The sequence below is a fragment of the Acanthaster planci genome, linkage group LG02 (assembly GCF_054643075.1).
Source record: "Acanthaster planci isolate LZ-2023a linkage group LG02, COTS_SCS, whole genome shotgun sequence".
Lineage (NCBI taxonomy): Eukaryota > Metazoa > Echinodermata > Asteroidea > Valvatida > Acanthasteridae > Acanthaster > Acanthaster planci.
The window spans coordinates 24,175,255-24,200,206 of record NC_141778.1 but is presented as its reverse complement, the minus strand read 5'-3'; the positions used below and the strand labels follow the sequence as shown (position 1 = coordinate 24,200,206).

The 24,952-nt window shown below is 43.3% G+C and overlaps 1 pseudogene across 1 annotated transcript in view; it reads right to left on the bottom strand.

The window, feature by feature from the left end:
- LOC110988620 (uncharacterized) overlaps positions 1-24,624 on the bottom strand; it is a 32,492-nt pseudogene extending 7,868 nt beyond the window's left edge. The window contains exon 1 of the transcript XR_015424403.1: positions 23,068-24,624. The product of XR_015424403.1 is annotated as an uncharacterized LOC110988620 (transcript). The remainder of the gene's footprint in view (positions 1-23,067) is intronic.
- Positions 24,625-24,952: the final 328 nt, after the last annotated feature.

The window sequence follows — 24,952 nt, the reverse complement described above, 5'->3', positions numbered from 1 at the left end:
CAGAGTAAATGGTTTAACATTAACAGAGTGTCTTCCTATTGAAGGATCGTCACAAAAAGCACCGGGTTTACACGCAGGAGCATCGGTTGGCGTATATATCAAGCGACGATCAGCTAGCCGGCCCCATGAGCATCGACTCCCGCACAGTGCCATCTTTCTTAATCACCCCGGGGGAGCGAAACCCTTCCCCCCAAGAGATCATGGCAAATTGCCCCGTGCGATGCATTATAATGCGCGCTCATGGTCGCTTTTAAGAAGCGCGATTATGGGTGGTAAAACAGCGGGCAAATGACATCAATTTTCAGCTTCATTCTTGTGTTTCAACATCAGATAAGAGGTCGAAGGAAAGGCGCCTAGTCTCGCAAATGGCAAACTGAGGAGAAGAGCGGGGATGTATTTACATAATGGGAATGAAGTGTCCAGTTCGAGCGAGAGCTAGAAGTATGTGTTTTTAGCTTTACCATCAGGTGTCTTTTTCGATGTCTCTTTTGGTCATCAACCAAGCTGAATACAGAGAGTAGAAATCATGCTATCTCAGCCACTCGCAAAAAATCTTATTCAAGGAAGCCACTTCTGATCAGGTTTTCTGAGTATCTTATTAAATGTTCTATGTCAAACGGGGTAATACCAGACTATTTAGCCTCCATGCATCACTTTTCATTTTCTAAATGTTGCTTAGAATCTTTAGCTATAATAAATGATAAATTTAAAATTCTTTATCAAATTTTAAATAAAATTGATCTGAAATGAATTTTTATTTAATTGCTTTCATTTTTATTCTTAGGTTTCCAACATAATAATAATAAAACATCGCTTTCAATTTAACATGCACGATTTGCGAATAAGGTTCATTTCCTCTTGGAGGGTTTGCAAAGATTGACGCTATTTGTAGCAACAGCGCCCTCTTCAGTGCAATCACACCCGTCCAGCTTCTGGGCGCAGACCACTAATTCAAGTGAGAATTTCTTGCCATCCATTAGCATTAAAAGTGCCCCCACAGTATCTTTTGAACAAGGAGATTGTTTGGCCCCCAAAATGGTGAGATTGTTTAAATCGTTGCCAGGATCAACTCTCTGGGTCTTTGAGCTTTCATGTGAGAGCAGAATGGCTAAAAACTATGGTCGAAAAATGTTCCTAAGTGGCCGAAAAGTTGAGTGTTGCCACTTGAAAAATGGCTGCAACCAGACTTCGGAAAAATCACTTTTCGGGGGGTGATTTTTGTTTTGTGGGAATAATTAAAAATGTAATTGGTTAACCCACAAAAAATTGAAGAGAAATTGAAAGATTAGGGATCAGACAAGAATTTCATTTGTGTTTCAGAAATCTCGGGGATGTTGGCATGCATGTTATTGGGCCCTGAACAGTGCTGATTTTACGCTGTTTTCAACGGGGCTTGAATAAGTGGACTGTACCATTCTCCGCAGCTGCGGCGCGCGCATGCGCCAGATTTCAGGGCTCCTTTTACCATTCTTTGCTAGGTGTTGCATGCCAGCGAAGGAGAGACGCTTAGCCACAAGAACTTATTTGGTGACATGGCGCAACTTAGACGGTGTTTTGGGGAAACTTGCAACTCCTACGTCCAACGTAATGAACCTCTGAAATAAAAATTGATTGGGATTCGACCGTAATCTATGCGCATGCATGGAAAATGAACAGCTGGAAACGCCAAAAAACACGGTGTAAAAGTTTGAATCGACCCGCAGAAAAACAGGCCCTACCGGCCGTGCGCGGTGGTATTTTCACCCTCCAGTTTCGCTTTATCGGAACCCGCCTTCAGATCGGTAATGTAAACCTCATGACTAAACGTGTTGACTTGGAAAAATTTGTATTTGTTTTCCCCTTAATCGGCATAAAGGGTGATATTCTCCGTGAGAAAAACAAGCACATGCATTTTTCAACAAGGGTCCATCGTCTGGCCAGAGTGGTAAAATGACTGTCAATAAACATGGACAGGATTCTAATTATTTCGGTCATTAAAATACTGAGCATAAGAAAAAACGAAATGTAAAGACTCCGGGGCACTTTCAATTTCTGTCGTTAATAACGCAGCAATCGATCGGCGGGAAGAAAATGACGCCCAAACGAAAACCATAACGTTTTCCCTACACATGTTTAAAATTGCCTTTAATACCACTCTTTACGGGCACCAGTTAATTAATGTAGCGAACAAGAAAGGTATCCACGTAGTAGAGCTCGCGATTTCCATAACTTAGACAACTATATTGGGCTGAAATCTCCACGGCCTACAAGAATCACAAACAGATGGTGCGGTGTTGAAAGTTCTCATCAACGCTTTGTGAGAACGGCATACTCGAGGCGGTTGTTTAACAAATTTCAACAACAGTTTAGTCTTGGGAACCGGTCCAGAAAAACAGATAGTAAAAATTTCACTTTCTCTCTCGACAGATGAACAAATGAACTGAACAAGTTGTTTCGTTTGGTGGTGTGTGACGAGACAGCAACGAAATAATGACTAAGAAATGCTGTTGTGAGTAAATAAGTTGATAACTGACGATCGGTCGAACCAGCAGCAGACGAAATGATAGCCGTGTCCACGGCATGTAGCTTGTCCTCATGCTTTGCAGAATTGAAAAGAAGAAAAAAAAGGACTTTTCGTTTTGAGAAGAAGAGTCAGCAGAACTAGATTCCTTTAAATAGACCACCCTGTCTGTTTCAAGTACATTATATAATTCCCTGAAAAACAAACTAGGTACAAAAGTAGATGGAATGAGACAAAAAGATTTAAAGATGGAAAAATTTAAATTTTGAACAATGACACGGTCGTTTCACCCAGTAGCGTTGTAGTGCTCTGCTTCATGCAAACAGGACACCTTCCAGCAATCGGCATAAATTAAAAGTGCCGTTTATTTTACAATTCATTTTTTTCCCTAACTTGTAGCACTTCATTGTGTCGCACTGTCAGTTCCGGTAAATTGTTTACTCTTCCCCTTTGAATTGAAATGTCGCCACTATTGTTTCATACACTACTGATTTCCTCAAAGGCAAAATGTGTCACGTGGTATGTTTCCGGATCTCATTGCTGATTTCGTACCACAAAGTTTCCCTTTTCATCGCTCCAAGCATCACAACAACATTCAGTTTTTCGCTAAATGAAAACCCATTTCAGCCCACAACAGATAGGCCTATATAAGAAGAACTAATAATATCACTTGAGACTCAATTTGGTTCCTCAAACTCAACAGGAATCTTCAAAGCATATGCCTACCCGGTAAATTCAAACTGGGATCGCTCGTTGGCGCCGTTGCGATGAATTCCAAAAATAGATCGAATGTTTTCATTCCCTTCAATCTCATGGAGCCATCGCGATTATACGTGATGAAAAGCACGTAAGATCCTAGCTATTGGGCTTAATGGGCCACAGGTTTCCACATGAATAAAGGCAGATCTACGTTTCCGACCAAAGTGGTCTGTTTCATATTTTATTCTAACAGGGTACATAGGTCACAACAACACTTAACGTCGGAGAACTTTAATTAATGACTGTCGAAGATAAACACACGCAACGCCCAATCAAGAAATGGTGTGGCCCTGTCCGCATACGCAGGCTATTGTGCCTTTTCCCCCCTTCAAGTCTCCCAACTGTTATCTGAAGTCAATGCAATATTGTTCACTTGGCAAACACCTTTTCCCAACTTTCGACGATGATGACAGTGATAAGCCTGCTGCAACCTAAAATTTTAAAAATGGAGATATGTTGCTCACCTCCTTTCTCAAGGCGGATCATAAATCTTTGAAAATAATATACAAAGCACGATCGGTTCTAGATCAAAGTAGGCTTTAAAAATATCATGGCATAACTGAGATTGTGAGGAGGTAAAAGCGGCCCGGACACTATCTGAGGAATTTCACACCAACTATTGGTTAGAGTTACTTCACACTGGAGCTCTCCTGTTCATTCTTCGGAACTTAAGCTCCTCGGCACTCATGCCATGGTCTCTCTACAAAGTCTCCAATATTTTTGACTGGAAAAGTAGCTGATCCGTTTTGTTCATTGAGCATTTCACGAGTGTGAATTTTGACCCTCCCAAGACAACATCCACCCCGAAAATTTGGTTCTGGATCTATGGCACACCCAGGATTTGTCGTTGGGTGGGGTGGAGGGGGGGGTCGGACGGAATATGTCCCCCAAATAATTCATGATGCTCCAGCATCTCCTCCCCCATTATATCAGAGCAGTTTAAGATATAGGTGTATATTGTATTTTCGTTTGTCAGAAAAAACGTCGGGGTCAAGCCCCCCCCCCACCAGCGCCCCCGGATGCACCATTGTTCTGGATTCACCCTTGATCAGCCTGACTGTGGTGTACTGGTGGTGGTGGTGATGATGATGATGATAATAATAATGGTGGTAATGATGACACTTCTATAAATCACAACAAAGCAGCTTTGGATCATTACGGATAACAGTCATCCTCTCGCCTCCCGGCACATTCAACCTTCCCCCACGAGCTCAGCCCTCATCCTGATCGTATCCTTGTTATCTCCAGTGCCGGTGCTCATCTCCAACCAAACAACGAAGAATAACAGCAATTTCTTACATTGATCCCCACTTGCGCACAGTGCGCTTAACAAAGGGCCGCCACTCCAGCGACATTATACGCGATCAGGAGCGGTCTCAACTCCCCGGGCTCCAAAGTTGATTTTGCCCCCTTTCAAGAGGAACAATACCGCTTAAACTGAAGTCAAACAAAGCCCACCATAAGACACCGAAAAGCCCCCCCCCTTCACATCCCAATAAGATCTTCATCATCTTCGCGTTGGACCTCCAAACTAATTTGGTGGCATTTATTACTTCGGCCGGTGTGAAAACCCAGCGGTGCCTTTTAATTTTGCGGTCAGAATCCGCTTGTTGGCTGAGTTTCTCTTTATCCAATTAAAATAGGGACAAAAAAAGGGAGCGAGTTTTGCTGGTCTGATGGCTATGGCTGTCTCGACTCTACATCTGGCCTCGATTGCACATGTAAACAACGTGTGCTCTAACGACAGATCAGGCCTGTCAGGTGTAATTACATGTACATGTATGACCCTCTGTACTTTATCGAAGTCCCCCCGAACGAGCTTATTTAATATTAAGCCGTGACTGTAAAAACATGCAGTCAACAAAACAAACTTTTGAGAGAACTTTTGAGAGGCAGCAGTCCCGACAAGAGACAAAACAACAGATCAACTTAGGACCGTGGTACTGAAGATTTAGCATCAGCAGCATCGTGGAGACTCATCGCACAGAACCTTGTTTTGAAAGTAATTTTTAACCGAGGTAATCTGTGAAGAGTGGTAGAAAAAAAAAAGAGGAAGAAGAGGCGGTGTCAGCAGAGTGCAAGTGGTAACGTCCTAGCGCTGGTCCATTTATGATAAATGACTACGGGAAGTACTTCATGAATGTATTCATCTTGTTCCCGATGACTTCTCGCGATGCCCCCCCCTTGTCGTGTAACAAATTACCGGTGTACCCGCGCCAGCGGCCCCGCCGTGCGACGGCGCGTCCGGGCCGTTAACCTGGGACGATCCGCGCGGGCAGGCCCAGTCCGCTGGCTAACGATGAACGACTAACTCCGCGTTTGGTTGTGCACGTACGCACACGGTGGATATTCCTCCATTTCCCCGTCTCAACGCGTCTCATTCGGTATTCACGCGGGGTATCTCGGGGAACCGGGGACCGGTTGACTATCTCTCATCTCGGACTCTTGACCACACTATAGATACTTCAGATCCTAAATATGCCCAGATACTCCAACCACCCTTCATCATTTCCACAGTAGTGGGGTAATAAATGGTTTGCAAATCACCCCATGTATAGCATACGACAAGCCAAAAATAGAGAAGGGAAATAAGACAGGAAAAAAATTCAACTCAAAGGTTGACATCTGCATACTCTTAATTTTGGTTGCGTAGCGCGCTTTGCTGATGTCACTTTTAATATCAACCAACCACGCGATCAGCATGATTTTTACAGCAAATTTCAATTCCCTTCTCCCCCAAAGAACCAGTTTCCGTTATGACCGTACGAGCCTCACTTACAGAGTGATTCATCAATATCATGTCCTGACTGGAAATGCACATACATGTGCATGCCAGCAGCAGCCTGGACCGAACTCATTCATAATTTCCCATTCGGAAATCAGCAAGGTCGCGCCTCGGAAAAAATAACAATAATAATCATAAACCGGCCGTTATTAGATATGAATTCAAACAGAATGTTTGTTACATGAACGACAGGGTACCGTGATGCCTGACAAGGGAAAGAGGTACAGTGAATTTCATTTGGCGCGAAAAATTGATGCAGTCATGGATTCGTGTAGATATCAACTATTCGTACATAACTTCCCATTACCCGTCAAACGGGGTAATTTGGGAAATCCTAATCGTTTCTGCTTCTCCGAGAACAGAAGCTGTGTTTCATTGTTGATGGGACATATTTGTCATAATGAAACCTTAAGTCTAATCTAGTAGTAGAAAATATCCACCCACTTCTTTATTTGTTAGAGTTTAATTAAGTGCTGCCAAAGTTACCCCGTGGTTCGGGGCAACTTTGGCAGGACGCTGGAATTTAATGAAAAACATCAAGAACAACTATAATGAAGTTTTACACATGAAATATCCTTCAGGCCAAGTCCCCAGGAGTATTTTATGATAAAATTACTTTCATAGAATCACTTGAGAGAATCATTCATAATGGGCGCTTCGAAGATATGACGACTACAACCAAGAGGAGTGGCTTGTGCCAAAGTTACTCCATGGTGCCAAAGTTACCCCATGGTGCCAAAGTTACCCCATGGTGCCAAAGTTACCCCATGGTGCCAAAGTATAAGCGACAGCATAAAGGGAAATGAGAAACGTATTTCTGGGGTGGCATAGTAGACCCTACACACTGACAAATAACCTTGTTCTAAGGCTTCGTTGTCCACACCTTTAAACATGACCTAATGCTTTGTCCATTAGTTGTTACTTTGTCACAGTTGCTGCTGCAGCTTAGTACATGAACTTTCAGTTCCAAACACATCATCCCGTATTAGCTTATAATCCTCCACACGGAAGCCAGACGGGGTTAATGGCAAACCTTGGCCACCGTTTTGTACATGAAATCACAGGTACTTTATCTTAACATTGTCACAATGCTTTCCGGTTGGTTGTCATTCCTTGCCCCGTCCAACTTAGCAAACAAGATTCGTTTTTCATGATTAGGATGACCGGGGAGTGTTTTTTCTCCACACATGGTTGAAAAATATTGGGCGTTGTTATTTTCAAAACAACCGGTACAAAATGGCCCCTACTTTTGGTTAATAAATGGCTAAAGTTGGTCGAATTTACGAGGTTACTCTGGAGTTTTGCTGGTTGGTATTTTGCACAACTTCAGGCCAGCTGCCGACTTGTTGACCGCTTGCCATGTTTTCAATATTTAGTTTCGCACTGACGGACACAGTTTGCTTTAAACAGAAAAAAAAACACCGAAAAACACTGCGTTCACGACAAAAAGAAATGAAAGAAACAGACTCAAACAAGAGGCTAGCGTGTAGTTCCACGGATTCCGCCATAATGGCCAATGATTAAATGTGATTATTGGGCCCCTAATCGTACAATAATGTCATCGGTAAAACCACGGCCGTCTTTGATGTGGACACACAGCGGTGCAATCGATTCCTGGCGAATCCTCCCGCGCAAATGATACCTTGGCGAATTAATTAAAGTAAGCTGCAAGTTGGGACTTCATTACAATAGAAGTCTGGCGCAGTTTGTCCCCCCCCTCTCTCTCTCCTGTCTCTTCCCTTCCTGGATGAAGTTAAGAAAAGAAATTTGAATGCGTACCAGTGCTTCACCGGTTGAGAATAGGGGGCTGTATAGATCCAGGGTGGTACGGGAAGGGAGATACTGGATGCAACGCGGTCGGCAGGAGAGAGCAGTCCCTGGAGAGCGTGGATCAATTCCTCAGACGGGCAGACGAGGCGCCCCGGACCTGGTCACTCATTGATGACTGACCGGGAGGGAAGAAAATGAAGACAGGGCGAGCCGGAGAGAGAAAAAAGAGACCTGCACAGGACAAAGCGGCTGAAGCTTCTTGTAGCAACATCTCCAATTTGATTACAGCATTAGGTCGTGTCCCATGTTGGCGGTGGGCCTTTGATGTTGATAATAGAATTCGACTGCCATATACAACCCCACTGCCAGTTGCGGGCTGCGTGTGCGTGCAAGGTAAAAATCGTAGCTCAGAAAACAAGCTGGTGGCCATGCTGATTTTTCCTTTCCTGTTTTAATTCCCTGGAAAACTCAGTTGTCTTTTTTCACATGCAATTACGAAAGTAGGTTGCATGCAAGACAAGTGGCTTCCACTGTAATGATGTCTAGGTCCTAAAGCATGCAGGCAATTGGAAAAAGTAGGTCCTTTTACGTAAGAGCCACAAAGTGATAAATGGCCATGTGTTGGCCAATGCGAAACACGGCAAAGAGAAACATTATTGGAACTAAAAAGGGAAAGTGAGCAGAACTTTTAAGTATAGGTCAGAGACGTGGAGCTCGTTCAACACGAACTCTCATGTAATTTGCGGGAGACGAAGGCACACGCGACACGAGAACACACAAGATAAATGATACTGCAAACAATAACTTTGCTCACGTTAACGATGCAAGCGAGATTGTGAGAGAATTGTTGTTTGGGTTGTAAGGTGTTGTTTTGTGTGTTGTTTTGGTCGTAAGAACTTTCGTCAAATTGTAGAGGGTAAAAACGCTAATACCCACACAGTTCAGAATCGTTTGCTTTGTTCCTGTTCGTATTTGGAGTGTTTTAGGGACCGTCGAGGTTAGTTTACAGTGGTTCCCACGTTAAGACACCATGCATTTCAATTTAACAACATTCGGTATTCTTATTATCCACAGGGAAATTTTGAGCCGTTGATTAGGTAATCTTGAATCGCATACGGAAGCGTGTCGCTATTTAGGTACACTTCAGAAAGTTGTGGAAATCCAGGTGATTTTGAAACCTTTCAGAACCAGGTCTGTAACGAGATTGGAACTGGTCTCCGATATACGTGTTGTTGGTACACTAACCCTCCAGTTGACAGGAGCGGTCGCCAATACACTGACATCACAAACCCCAGCGTTATCATCACCGATGCAGGATTATCGATCCTCTCAAACCAACACGGCACCTACTCCAGACTAGAAGCAGTATTCACCACAGAGGGGGATGATCTAATGGTAAACTACTCGACCCAAGAGTCGCTCAAGCGTAGTGGTGCAGGGGGACTATAATAAACGAAGCTGAAGGGGAACAGGGACAAGACTAAAGGGGGCAGCTATAGCTAATAGTGGATATCGGTTACATCCCCATTCAGACCCAATCATAAGGCCGACAAAAGGCTGGCTAAATGAGCCCGGCCGAGTGTTTGTGTAAGCGGCTTAGGGCGAGACAACACGACAGAGAAAGAGGAAGAATATCCGTGGGCCTTCCTACAGCCAGATGGAGAGAGGAGAGCCAGGGGTTTTGACTTCGCAAACGGTAGGATGCTTCTATTGAAGTCGGCACCCATTGAGCGTCTTTGTTGTCGGTGTTTGGTTAGCGAATTCGAAAAACCAACTGAACGATTTCGGCATTGCCCAAGGAGCTGAAAGGAGCGGATTCGAGCTCCATCGACTCTGGCCTGGCTTCACATCAGTGGGCCGATGATCTCCAATTATGTGTCATGTGGTTAGGGGAGTCACGCCAGCACAACCAGACAGGGGACTCTCTGAAATTTAATGGAGTCAGCTGAGAGACCGAATACCGGCCGAGATAGCCACAGAAATTTTTGCATTGGGACACTAAAATGTATTATTTGTGAGTTCTGACAAGTTGTGGAATAGTTGATTTCCTGCATTAAGATGGTCACATAGAGCGAAGTACACCGTTCACAAGTGTCCAAAATACTGAATCTTATGAACTGTTACCACTACAAAAATTTCAGAACCAGTTTCCCTCAACACGTTTACTTCCCAAAGGATCCAAAAACTTGAAGAGAAATTAATAATGCGTCGCTGGCCTCCCACAAAAATGACCATTTTGACTGAGGTTTTGATCAATTACTCCCCCAAAATAGGAGCGAACGCACAAAAATATAGTAAACCTTAACCGGAACATGTTGATGTCACAAATTATGTGAGGAGCGGCCTTTGAAATTACACGTACATGTATACACACCTCATCACCACAAATCTAAACATCATCTTAAACAGAACATGTATTAGTACCTGTAGAGCAGATACAGTATCAAAGTGGTTTCAGTAGTTCAATATCCTTTGTTTTCTCAACGCGTAATTTCTTAAAGTGTCAAAAATGTCTAAGTAATTATCTTCGTTCTTATGTGCCATTAATAGGGGGAAAAAGCAATATATCCTCAACTCAAGCATGAATTGATTGCAGCACATTCGAGGAGTTAAAACCAGAAAACAATCAGTAAGACTGGCCATTTTGCCCGGTAACGAAGCGGCGCGGTTACTGTGCCTGTACCATAATTTGAGCGCCTGCCCATTAAGATAAAGACCATAACATTTCAGCGCCGCAGCGCCATAGTGAATTTATGAAGGGGGGAAGTGGAGACTCTAGTATCACGAGCTTTGATATTTCTCGTCTGAAAGTATGCAAAGACGGGAATACGAGAAATATACAGGAAATCGTACTTTATGTGGTTGGTTTTTAAATTCTTAACTCAGTTTTGGAGAGCAATACATAACGTAGCTCCGAAACAGTCAAAACCCAAACCGAAATAACATCTTGAAAAAAGCAGATGTATAAAAAAAATCAATCAATGAGCAATTACAAATTAACAAACAATATTGGACGATATTGTGCGGTGTGCCTAAAGCCCAAATGACCAAAATGAAACCAACATCAAATTTTCGTCATCTGATGTTCACTAATTACAGTGTCGATAGTAGAAACAATTCCAGGATCACAAAAGACAAACACTCGAACAGATGGGCACACAGACACACAGTCATGGAAGAGTCACAAGATTTGGAAAAGGGGTCAACTCAGGTCTCCTCAGAATTTCAAAGCAATAAATACACATTGGTATTTTGCAAGGAAAATCGGTTCGCGCTGAAAGCCCTCCCCATATCTGACAGTCTGCTCAGTTCTCACAACTGAGACACCGTTCCAAAGCCCTATATTTGGCCAAATATCTGACAAAACGATGACCGATATCATAGACGTGAGTGACGATCTTGCGATAATTTATCAATGCAGCTAACTTAAGCAACGGTCCTTGGAATGGATAACAAGCCTGTCCACATCTCACACTAGTAAATACGTGGACGCAATTGTACACCTATTAAATAAAAGTGCAAGCAAATCCTCCTAGCTGATAAAGAATATTAATAGATTTCCCACTCTGACAGCAACATTGGGAAACTAACTTATTCCGCCCCCTGTATAGAGGAGTAATGGGCAGTTAAGCCTTCAATAGTTGGCTCCTGAATATCGCTCGGCCATTTCGCGCAGCGATAAAATGTGAGCCAATCTAGATCTGTTTGTGTCTAACTATGCGACTTGTTTGTTCCATGACCTTGGGGCTCACGAACAGGGCAGGGTTGGGTAAATGTTGCTTGGGTGTTTCAGCGAAGAAGGACTTGAATTTACTACAAAACATTGCTTTTAACAACTGTCGGTGAAACTGCGTGGCGAGATTTTTTAACAAGTCTTCGAATCAGGCCGTTTAAACAAATTTCATTCAACCAGTCTTGTTAATCTTAGGAATTAAATCATGAAACGGAAACTATAATTTGTAAAGCACCAGTTTATCATTTTCCTCTTCGTTCACTGGTTACCACTGTTTGGAATTAGCGAACAACAATGCAAGGCAACGGGGTTTTTGAGTTTGGGGTCTTCATTCTGTGGGCGAGCTTTTTCGAAGTCCTGTATCAATTGTCGATTTGCGTGCGCCTCAGGACATTGATTTTATGTGCCTTTACCATGATGTTGTTTGTGAATCTCAAGAACTTTCAAGAATGGCTGCTTGTCTAGATATAAACGCGGCCTTCAACCTCCCAGACTATGCCAAGACCGACAAAGACCCAGAGAGGATGGCCGGCGCTGTTTGCTCGTACGAGGGACGAACGTTTTTCGTTTCTGGAACCAATGGATACAGAAAGAACTGGCGGTACCATAAATATCATTATTTTGTGTGCCTGGTGAACTTTCGCACTTTTATCAACGGCAAAAGTCTGAAGGAGACTTTGGCCTGCATGTTGGTACTTCAAACAATGCCTTCCTACAATCACTAAGACAAGCTATACACACACACTCGTCGGCATGGAATACACTAAGGTGGGGGGGGCTGCCAAAACTCATAAAAGGCCTTATCACCGGGCCGACAGGACAGCAGCTGTACCAAGGGGGGCCATCAGGTGCCATGTATTGCTACAGGTTCAACAAAAGCCAAACAAGCCCGTTTCGAGATAACCCATCGAACCACAAGCAACGCTAAGTTGTCGATACTGGGCCCTGATCGGGTGCTTTTATGCACAGATCGTTGATCGCTAGCAAACACAGCAAAGCAGGGTCTGGAGAACAGACTCCCTCGGCATGGTACGTGTGTTTTCTGAGGGCCATGTGGTTATATGCAAAACAACGGGGACAAACGCATTCGGTGAAGTTAGGACTTAAATACCAAGTATATCTTTTAGTGTAATTGGTATATTCGAACCATTCAGTTCACATTAAGGTAAAATGTATTTGAAACAGAGGAAACCACTTGAGGTTTTTAGAACGCCGTCCGACACTAGATGCATGCAAAAACAGTTCATATTTTTGCTCTGCGGAAATATTCCTTTAAACATTATCCTTACAATTATGCAGAACTTAACTTTTTCAAGAAGCGTCCCGATCGAGTAGTCTGCGCAGCCATGTTTACTCAGTGTGAAAGAGTTCGATTGATTACTCACCCCCAGCGCCGCAGATATCTGGCTGTGTGCCGTTCTTGGACATATTCATGGAGCATATCATTCAGATAAGCGTTTGCGAGATGATCAATCCGGAATTCATCAATACCGACTAATGACTATTACATGTATATTCCAAGGGGCAGCGGTACACAACTCGTTCCCAGTTCAACTTTCTGTAATCATGGTGGATCGTCTGCGGAATGTTGAGGGGTTTCATAGGAAAGGGCAAAATGAAATACAATGTGTTTACGGTGTCAACACTCTTCTGGTAAGTGTCTTTTAACTGCAAATTTGTTAATATTTCTCTAATCTCTTAAACGATTCTATGCCCTCCTCTTAATTCAAGATAACTTAAATTATGCTACTGAGCGAGTTTGCAGATTCTGAACATTATCTACGAAGTTGTGCCAAATTACCCAGCCAAAACGTTCGGGAAACCTAGCCCTATCTTTCTTGATATTACTTAGCTAGGTCGACTCTAAAAACATGCGTTTATGGAAAATAATTTAGTCGCCAGCCAGTTGCTACCAGAGGCTCGAGTAATCTCACGAGCCGTAGTTGATCGCATTGGGTGAGGCCTTACATCACCATAACCAGTTACGAAGGGCAACGTCGGGCATTAGGGAATCTGAAAACTAGGGGGTCTAAAGTGGCGGTTCCTGTTTTGGCAGATTTTAGATGAGGAGTATTTTAAAGCATGTGCGTCAATGTGTCAGTGTTTGAAAATTAGTTGTAGTAATGTTGATCTTATTTATGACAAGCTGAAGAAATTGCCCAAAGGGTCGGAAAATCCTTGGATGGCTAACTCGCAAGATTTCGAATATCTCAGCATCAGAGGGGGCTACACGGAGAAAAGGAAACGCATTTCGGAGCCAAGTACAGTGAGTGATCCTATATACATTATTACAGAAAATAAGTATTCGGGAAACCATATTAGCGCCACAATCTTACACGGTGTTTCAAATGAAGATATTGTTCACATTGGTGATGATGTTCACATTGAATTACTACAGATGGTCTGTTTAACGCACAAGACAGAAATTGAAAGCACCGAAATGAAACCAAATTCCCAGTCAAGAATCAAAAATAAATTTATATTAATTGGTATTTACATCTGTGTTTCCGTGTTTGGACAATCTGTTTTGGGACTTGTCATTAGCCTCCGAACAGCAGAATAAAAGACTTTCGAATATGGAAGTATGGGCACTTTTCCAGTGCACATTCCCAGGTCAACAGCTGTGCACTGGATCGTTCGGGCCGGTGCAGCGGATACCACACGCAATTTAAACAAATTTAAAACATTGCCTTAACTCATCTTGAAAAAAAAATTAAAAGTGAGAAAACGCCAAACATGACTGAGTACAGAGAAGTTTGATGATTTTTAAATTGAACTTTTCACAAAGAAATTATTTCGATTCCGTAGTTGTCGTAAATTTCCGCACCTTTCTACTTGAGGAGATATTGAACAACAGCTTTGAGGCGAGTTTTGTTTGTTCAACTTTGTGTCCACGTTCGGAGTGAAAATCGGAGATATAACTTCACTCCCCACTTGTACTCCAACAATATGTATGAAGTACACTGGCTACCCTTAAGGTTAAAGACGTATTTTACATTATGGTCACCTTAACAACCATCCACGTGCAGGTAGGCAAATTGCGAGACATTTAAAAAAGATTAACTCGGGCTTTGTCACTGGAAATGTTTTACCATGTGGGTAAAATAATTGAACGAATTAAGTTGACTTTCTATGATTTTATCTGCCAGTCTTGTCTTTCACACGGAGAGTTGCATTTACTGGGAGTTCTGCACTGTTTAACTCACGATAATGAAATTCTAATCAGGAGTTGGCCCCCCAAACAGCGCACAACAGTTTGCTGATGTAATTGAAGAATTGTTTAATAAGAGAACCAGAATTGACAGAAGCAATTAATAAAGACTTGTCAATGTCCGTCTTTGGTGACTGTAAAAATTATCTATGGGTTATTTTGAGCATTGCATCAGCTACAAAAAAGTCCCTCAATCTCTGCGACGATAGAAATGCGACCAAATCGTTCCAAAGATAGAGTGCATTTCAACCCATGAGTCGATGAGAAACATTCTGGTTATTTTTCAACTCCTACCTCTGTTCGTTTTAACCACTGCTTCACAAAGATATTATAACTAAATGACAGTACGCAAGGACTGCAAACTCAACAGTAATTTTCAACGAGTGCTTCAACAGTAACGCAACCAGGAGATTTTGCAAAGGCTTCATGATTTCGACCCCGTTTCAACGAGAGCACTTACAGGGAACTTAGTCAATGTGCAACCAGAGGTTCCACCCGGGAGACGAATGTATTTTTCTTTGCTTGTCCCTTTTAAATTTCTTAGTGAATAAGTATAGGACAAAATCCATAAACATATTGTAATCACTTATAATCGAATGACTTTCTATATCCATAAGTTCTAACTCACAACATGGAAGTAGACTTTTGAATTTTTTAGGAGGACGGCTTGTACAATCTGTTTTACAGTTCGGCGATCTGGGCTGCAAGTGTTACGAAAAACAATAACAGAAATAACAACAGAATAAAGCCCCCCCCCCCCACAAAAAAATCTTATCTACTTGATCTGAAACTTCGGACCTGATCCGAAAATAAAGGAGAGATGCAATTGCGGTATTGGATATACATGAATAGAGGGCAAAATACGTGCGCATCGATGATGCGAGTATACTGTGTGACTTTTATGCCCCCAATAAACGCGCCAAGCAAATACATCGACGGAGTGGGCCATAATCACTAAATAAGCACTGGCGGGCAAATGTTGCCGTAATCTGCCCTCGATGACACGGTAAGGGCCATTCGCGATAGTTTATGGCGGGAATAAATTCCACAAAAACAGCCACAGCAAAATGAAGGGACCGAGCTTTAGCTTGGAGGTGATATATTGTAAGATTTGGAGATGAATAAAACTGATTGGCAATTAGCCCATTATGATGACGATGTCACAGAAAAGATATAGGATGGAGTTGGCAGATTATGTGGATGGGCAGAAGTAAACATTTGAAACAAGAATATCACAGGAGGGCGCAACACCAGAATAACCTTAACTTTATGTCCGATAATTGTATGCCCATTTTAAGCAGTTTATTCATGACACTTATTACAATGGCTTCGCAGTGGGTAAAGGAGTGATTCTAACGAAAACCTCAGGCCTAATTGTAACCAGTTGCTAAACTTCTTTCTGACGAGTTCGCTTCGACTCTCTTCTAAAGTTGAGAAGCTTGAGGAAGTAAAATTACGACGGGATTAAGAACAGAAAGACAAAGCTAACCTTATTTTGAGTATGAAAAAGCCATTGAATCGAAACAGTAAGGCGAATAACAAACGACCCTTGAAGCTTCAACTCACAGAATTTATCACGTGACTTTAATTATGAACTGCACACATGTACGGTAGGTAAACCCTTGGCATTGCAAGCTTCCCTCTTAGGAAATGGAAAAGATCGCCGATACGTGTCATCATCAGTAAACAGCAATGCAACTATAGCACATTAGGACAACATGAGATCCATTCAAGGTACTGGCGCTGTCCCGAGCACTGGAGGCATCGCATTGTGCGTAATTATGTTAAAATGTGGGGAAAGGGGCAGAGGTAAACCGAGGCATAACTTTGATCATGAATATTCGAGAACATAATAACTGAACATAATTATAGGGTTCGGCCTACAGGAGGAAAAGATGAAAATGGGACAGAAAGAAGACAACAGACCTAAGAGACAGGGACGGAGTAACAAAGCACCAAAATTCACAGGTTTCAGAATTACGAAAAAGGAAAGGAAGGAAAGGGTAGTCGGACTTGCTTTTACCACTGGATCCAAATAGAATCAAAGACCAACCGCGTACAGTTGCTACATGCCAGAGACTGTCTAAACATTAAACATGTTCCACATGAATTATGTAGCCGGGGAGAATCAGGTGATGCATTACGTTACAATTAACTTGCGTCACACCTCGTAAGGGACCAACAAGAATGAAAAGTCATTAATAACAAGGGGGGAAAGATAGCAGAGTCTTTAACTCTGAAACCTGCAAGCACTTCTGTCTGCGATGTCCCTTCCCGCTACGAGCTTGCGTTACTTGACAGAAGACAGGCCGCAGAAATCCAGCAAGAATGATGTGGTGCTAGAGAGTCCAAAGAGGTTTGCACAATAAGGACGAAGATAGCGACGGACGCGGCCCCTGCCAGCCGCGTCTCGGCCCCAAACCACCCACGAGACTTTGACGGATTGCCCGGTCAAACTTGAACGAGCAAAACGCTATTATGTACAAACATATATATTTTTTCACGATTTCTTTGATGGAAGACAATCGTCCGAAGCTCAAGTTGGTCGTCCAACGCACCGTAAAAGAAGGCAAACTGACTTCAACTGCTTTACATGGCCTATCACTGGGATAGAAGTGGGTATGGCTTTCGGCGCTCGGGGGAACCCAGTTCTGGCGGAGTTGATCGATCGGCGCGGAAGCGCAATCCACCCCGGGACGGATTCGCGCAATCGCCGGGGGCTTGGCTCCTGAGCACGCGGCTCCTGGTTGCTGCAGTCGAGAAGCACAATTCATTGGTCGTGCAATTCTCATTAGCTGCTTAACTGAGTATTTTTTCCCCGAGATCTTCGGGTCTAAACGGGGGCAAGGGTGTCCCTTCCAGCATCCAGCATCAACGTTGAGCATCGGTGGACTATTTTACGGAGAAGTCACGGAAGACTTTTTATCCAGCGCAGCCCGGAATGTCTCAGTTTGATCCGCAGGAAAATTGCTGACGGATAGCACTACTGTGTATCTCTTAAAAATTGAATGTTTTTAACGGAGTAACTGCCTTTGTGATGATTCAACTTCACGACTTCTATCCTTCCAGGAACTTATTTAACAACACAAAAGGAATCGAATGCTCAAACGCGATATTCTTTCCCAAAATGTACACGCATGGTTAATAGCACCGCCTCGAAGTTTCAGGGGGTAGTCCCCGTTTTACGAACTACAATTCTTGTCATTTGAAAATGTGTTTATGTTGCTTAAGAAAACGTTTATGTCTGTAATCATACGCTCAATGACATTTTGTTGACAGATAAAAAGGTTTAAAAGGGGGTTTCTCCAGTGGCGTAAATCTGTGCCAGAAATTGGGGGAATGGGGGATGGAAAAAAAGGGAGGGGGTTGACTTGCCCGGCAAGGGGGGGCGAGTGACACAATATGACGCTCTACGGTCGATGTTCATGACATTGATGTACATCTGTGTTATTCATTCAGAATGGCATATTTATTGCTTTTGAATCCCCCTTTTGAGTGATATCGACTGCATGTTAGTCGTCGAAAGTCCGAAAACTTCTACACAATCCGCTTTAAAATTGTTTTTGCTTACCACAAAAAGTGTGGGGAATGATTCAATAGCCCATCCGCCCACCTCAAACAGTGGGAGGAGTATACGCCCCCATTCCCCCTTGATTTACGTCCATGGGTTTCGGCTTTGGCATCTTTTTCTACGTGAGTGACAAAACTGTCGCGTGGTTTTTTTTCAGACTCTAAAGAAAAGGTTCATATTGTCCGTAGAGGAATCATGATGCTAGTTCCAACATTTCCAGCTGTCCTTTCCAGAAATAGTCTCCATACTTTTTACAATTATTGTATCCTTTTAATTAAGGGGTTTGCCCTTACACCAATGTAGTCCAGTATTCAAGTACATCTTGCATGCATCCCTTTATCGTTTGGGAAGAGTAAGTAAAATTTTATGGGTAAGAAGGGTAGAGATCTATAAATTATTTCTACCAACGCTGGGGACAGAACAGGTTGTTAATCATGCAGCATCTGCCTTTCGCACACTAAAGAACTTGTTTTCCCTCGGTCTCAGATTTTCTTCGAGATTTGGAGGCAACTTCAGGGCGGTATTTTGGGGGGCCCTCGCGGTCAATGACTTCCCCACAGATCCTCCGACCACTAAACCCTGTCTTTCACTCCCTTATTCACTTCACTTGGGCCAAGTTATTCATCCTCCCGGACTCCAGGTAATTGGAAAACCCCACTAATCAATGCCGGCCCAGGCCGATCCTCAAAGACACCCGCCCTGCTCCCCTGGTGCAACCAACAATATAAGCTCATCATTACTTTAACAAATATACTTGATGACTTGGTTAAACCTCATCTCAAAAGGCGTATAGGGGGACGGAGGTAGTTACAACAAAAAATACTGCCTCGGTTTCGACTGCTTAGTATCATGGAAGAGGAGTCTTTTTGGAACCCTCTTACATGCACGGGTGAATGGAAGACAAAAACTGTTACACTGTAGATCCAGAGTGAACTATTTGGACATCACCGGGGACCGGCCCAACAAGTCAATTGAGGCGCCATGCCCTGGGAACTTGGCCCATGTAGAATAACACCTGTCTACAGTCTTAATACGAATAGCGAATTACGTTTTAGGCATAACAAGAGATACTAAAAGTTGGTCAATTTCCACAGACTAACAGGTTAAGGTATTAGCTATTGTATAATATGCTTCATTAGCCGTAAAATTCAATGGTGTGTCCTATGACGTTTAACCCGACGAAGTGCGAACGCAAACTTGCGGGCAAAACAGCCAGCCTCGACTTGGCTCACAGTGACTTGAAACGTTACGGTGCATAGAAAAGTGCAACTTTGTTCCACAACACAGGAATTGCACAATTGTCAGTCGCTATTTCCAGCCATAAACATATAGACGATTTGCTTCTCCTTCCATTTCGGGAATAAACCCACAAGAAGAGCCCACCTAAGACGAACAAGGGGAGAAAATATAATGCAGACGTCAATTATAAATGGAAACAACACGGGGCGGTAATAAAAGTAATAGCCAGCCGTCAGCGAATTCGAAATTCAATCTCTTGAGCGATTGGTTCATTTATCACTTATGGGATTGCCCACGCGCCTTGTCGGCCATTGTCCAGTTGAAGTAGGCCCCCGGCGAGCAAGGGCACACATTTTGACATTGGAGCAACCTTCGTGCCCCACCCCCAACAAACCCTGTTATCCCCATCCCATTCCCGCCCCTTCTAAACGACGCCATTTGCCTGGAATGGCCGGACATCGATTGGTCAAGATCGATGAAAACTCAAGAGACAATGCAGTCTTTTTTTGGGTTCCTCCAGAAATAAAGGGAATGCCGCCGACTGCATTGAGGAATAGGGAGCTCATGATGGCGCGCTTGCCAGCAGAATACATTTGTACGAAGTCAGCACAAGCCGGTCCAGCATAAGGACCGTTTAGTTATTTCTCGTTTTACCACTCCCACGAGAGAGAAAATTATTCATTTAAAATCAGTGTCTTTTTTATTCTTATCTTTTTACATAGGACTGAATGTGTACTACGTGAAATGTTCTGCAAGGTGTAATTCATCTGTATCTGAAACACAAATTTGAAACTGTGAAAATATATGGAAAATTAAGACGCATATTTCTTATTTATAATTATGCCCGATTGTGCGGCGCAAAACTGCAAATTTCACGAACAAACCGGGTGAGTGTGATTATGAAAAAGGTGTTTCTTGTCAGTAAACAAATATATTCAAAAAGCTGCATAACTTGTAAAATATGCCATCAAGCTGGCAGTGTTTATACTTGCAAATAGACTGAAAAAAGAAATTCAATTAGGCCTATACTATTACATATTTTATGTTGCATGTCAATGGGTGAAATACTCATAATGGCTGCTAAAACTAACGCGATCTTTCGCCGAATATCTCTGTTTTGGACAATGATAAATCAAAAAAAAAAATAGGCTAGTCCAATTTCAAGAACACAAAATACGAAATCAGTATACAGCGACGTTGCGTGTGTGTGTGACCGCAATTCTTATGAACTGTCTTGGATGACAATGCGCGAGCAGACGACATCATAAATTTGAGCCGTGCAGGGTTTCAAGCTGGCAGTGGGTCTGGTGTTCGACACGACGAGGTCCCTTTGCAAGGTCAAGTCACAGAATGAGCACCACTATAAGACTGAAGTCATGACAATAATGTAAAAGAGGCATACGTCTGCCACAGAGCAAGAAAGTGGCACCATTATTTCGCACCATTTCCAGAAATAATGAATTAAGCCTTTGAAAGTCTTGTGCGATGTGAGATATGCAGGTAAAGCTTCTCTTGAGCATTCTCGCGCACTTCAACAATTTCCACACAAAGACAAACGAAGATTCATTTTCCTTCAGTCACATAACGCAATTTGATTTCTGACTACAGTTTTCTGAAAAATAGCGAAAGAAATCCCAAATTTTGAAGAGTTGTTTGCCGATCATCACATTTCCAAGAAATGTATAAATGTTATCTGTACTGATTTTTTTGGGGGTTTTCTATATCTCTGGGCACTGAAGCTTTCAGCATAGCGTGAATCCCGGCAGGTTGGATTGAGTGAGCGATACTAGGAGCCCCACCAGGCCATCATTGATGTTGTGCCCGCATCAGCCAGGACGATAACGCGGCGTCGATTTGCTCAGTTTTACCTTATCATTATCCGTCACGTTTCGAGCCTACGCTGCACTTTTTGGACACATTTGGCGGGAAACTTTCGTTCAAATAGCGTGTAACGTCTTCACGCATAAACCTGTTCACCGTGAGGTCTTTCGCGCTAAACACGACAAAACGATTTAGCCTGAGAAGCGAGTCTTGAAAATGCTCTTCGCCCACCGCATGAGATCACAAATGTTGAAGTCCCATTTCTTAAAAAGGTAAAACAGATTATCGTGACATCATGACAAAATATGGCACGTTTTTGCGTGGGAACCAACACAAGCAAATGAGGTGTTTATGCAAACTGCAAAACAAGCTCCAACAGAAGAAAAACAAACATAATGCAACCACAAACACGATATCGAACGACTATTATAAATTACACATGAATACAATCAACAACACAATTACTATGTGGTAAACCGACACTGGCATTGCAAGTATCATATGATATTATTTCTAGAAGCATTTTCAAATGAATTTTTTAAACCATGAATAAAATTGTATACTGAAGCCGTCAGTAAATAGAACTCAGTCAGTAAACAGGATTTGAATGCTTTTTAAAATTATTTTGCTTGATCAATGGGAAACATGGTTGTTATCACAGTAATCTCAGAGCCGTTGTGTAAAATTACATCGTGAAAACAAATCATGTTTGATTGAATATCAAGTCAATAATAAAAACCATTTTTAGCAAAATCTCCAAAATAGTTTAATCACAAAAAGAGAGAGGCTGCACGAGATTAGAAACGCCTAGGAACTCAGTTGTAATCGCTGGTACGCGACAAAAGCTTGACGGCCGTTTATCAAGGGAACACGGACTGACATGGTACAGCACCATAACTAACGAGATGCGATATTTCATTACGACTGATAAGGTACAACGCCGAGATATGAATAACATATTTTTTATAAACCTATTTAGATTAACACAAAATTACACTGCGCTCGGTGAATTGCCGACTTTGATTGCAACGGCCTGTTTTATTCTGTGACTCTAATTAGGATAAATAGGAGATTTAAAGCTTTAGCGAAGGAGTCATTCTTGGGAAAAGGGCGATTTTTTTACGACATTAATTGCCAGCCGAGTAAAACAGAAGCGGGAAATTGTTCAGCTGAATTGAATGTCATGTTATTTTGGTTCAAAGAACCACTTTTTAACGGAAACAGCGGTGGTACCGGGTAAATTTTATTGCAGAAAAGACTGAGGGCAAGTTTAAACTGGTCAGAGAGTGATTTACGATAAACTACACAAGGAATATCAGAATATCTTTTTGCATTCCTTCCATAAACCTTGCCAAACAGCAGCGCGTCAGTTGAAATTATTTAGTTGATTTGGTTGACGGCATAATAGGCCTAGGCAGGAAATCGTTTCAATTTGGGAATTGTGTACTGTGAGTAGTATACGTGAATTTGATTTTATTAGTCTTTAAGTTTCTGTCAAGTATGTTCAGATATTTTGCATCCAGGTGAAATCAAACAACGAAACCGCTAAAACGACAGATGGAGGACCGCATGAGGGGGATGTTCATACTAAGGAGAAGGGTAAATAAATGCAGGAACGAGGGACACAGATGACACGAATCAAAACACGGAGGAATGAACGCAGACATTTTGAATTTACCTGGCCAGTTTGCTTTCCACATGTGAGCATGCGATTTGGTAGTTTTCATCCAGGGGAAGGGGAGGTTCTGGTTTCTCTCGTCCGCCTTTGTTTTGCCGGCCGGGGCCGTGGGTGTGTGGTGGTGAGCACCCGGGTTGCCTCCGAGGTTTTGATTTGATCCCCGGCAGGCGGCAACCGCTGTAGTCCCCGGCATGACGGTGTGGCCGAGCTGGCCGGCCTGGTGCTGCATGGGCTCCCGGACGCCGTCGCACGGCTGCGCGGCTCCCGTGCCGGCCCCACAGGCCTGCGTGCAGGCCGTGTCTTGGGGCAGTGTCATGTTGGCCAGAGTCATCATGTTCATGTTGGTCATCCGCGGGTACTGCAGCAGGCCCTCGTCCACCCGGGACTCCACTACGGCCATAGGGGCTCCGCCGTAGCCCCCTACCTGCGGCCCGGCCTTGTCGGCGTAGATGCAGGCCGGTGGGGGAGGCGGGCTGTAGCTCCGGTGAGGCCCGGTGCTGGCAGAGATTGGCGGCCCGACGAACTGATCATTGTGGAAGCCGAACGGCGAGTTGTAAAACGACGGGCTGTTACCCTCCATCATGGTGCCTGATGACACTCCGCTGCCAAGTTGTCCGTGCTAAGTTGAGCTAAGCCGCGATGAACCCAAAACGCAAGGTAACAAACGACACCAAGTCTCACGCCAAAACACACTTAAGAAGGACAGGCGGCCGCGTGAAGAGCGGGGTCTCCCGAGCTGAGGACAGTCCGTGGTGAACCACCACAATGAGGCACACCGCCCCTGCTTACGCGCATATACACACACAGGTGATGCGGCACAAACACGGCTCAAGCTATCTGTCTAGTCTCAACACATCCCGTGGATCAGACCCAGGGCTAGCTGCCACGGGGATGAATGTGCTACACGGGGCTTCTAGGGCGCCATCTAGTGACAACGTCAACAACAAAAACAACAGCACGCAGCGAGATTGGAAGGCCTAGAACTGCACAACGTGTACCATAGGCACGGACGTGTTACAACGGCTACGTTTGAACATCAAACAGACCACCGAGATAACGGAACCAGTAACAATCGGCCCAGGCGAGGCATGTATCAGTGGGGGACCCGGGCTGCCCGGGGCCTATTTTGGGCAGACGAGACGGGGAGATCAAGGGTCCATTTCTGTCGAGATGAAAAGAAGTCGTGTCACAAAATGCCACCATTTGTTGTCGATGTTTGTTCTGTATTATTGCTACTGGAATGAACAAGTACACAATTGTTGGCGCAAAATGCGCCTATCTCCTCTTGCGAAATTGTTACCCATGGCCGTGCAGTTGAACATAACGCAATATACTTGAGCACTGCGTTCCAATCCTCCATTCAAACAATGTCGATAAATAGAAATACCAGAAAAGATTGCGGCTACAGTACTTGCGGAAAAAATAATTCGATAGATATATGTGTCGTGCCCGTTTATACATCAACACAGCGAGACGTCTTTGGTGCCGTTACCCTTTACATCAACACCAATCATTTTATGACACTTTACGCCCCTGCTAATCCGTTGGAAGAACTGCAAATAGGCGTACGGCGAGATAATCGGAATAATTACAAAGGATTAAAAAAATGATCCTCTCAGATGTATATTGCCAACAATTGGCTTTTCGTGCGTCACACAGCACGTTGTCTTCTTTTATTATCTCGGGAAACTTCCAACATTCAAAGTGACTTAGTTGAAGTTCATAGCACAGCGTAAATTTGTCAAGTTTGTGAAATCAAAATCAAGTAAGTATGGGTCTGACAGGGAGCATTATGCGTTAAGTTGTTGTATGTGCCTTGTGGTCGGCCATTTTCCCGTTTCTGGAAAGGAATGCACTATTAATAATAAAGGCACATCGCGTCTTT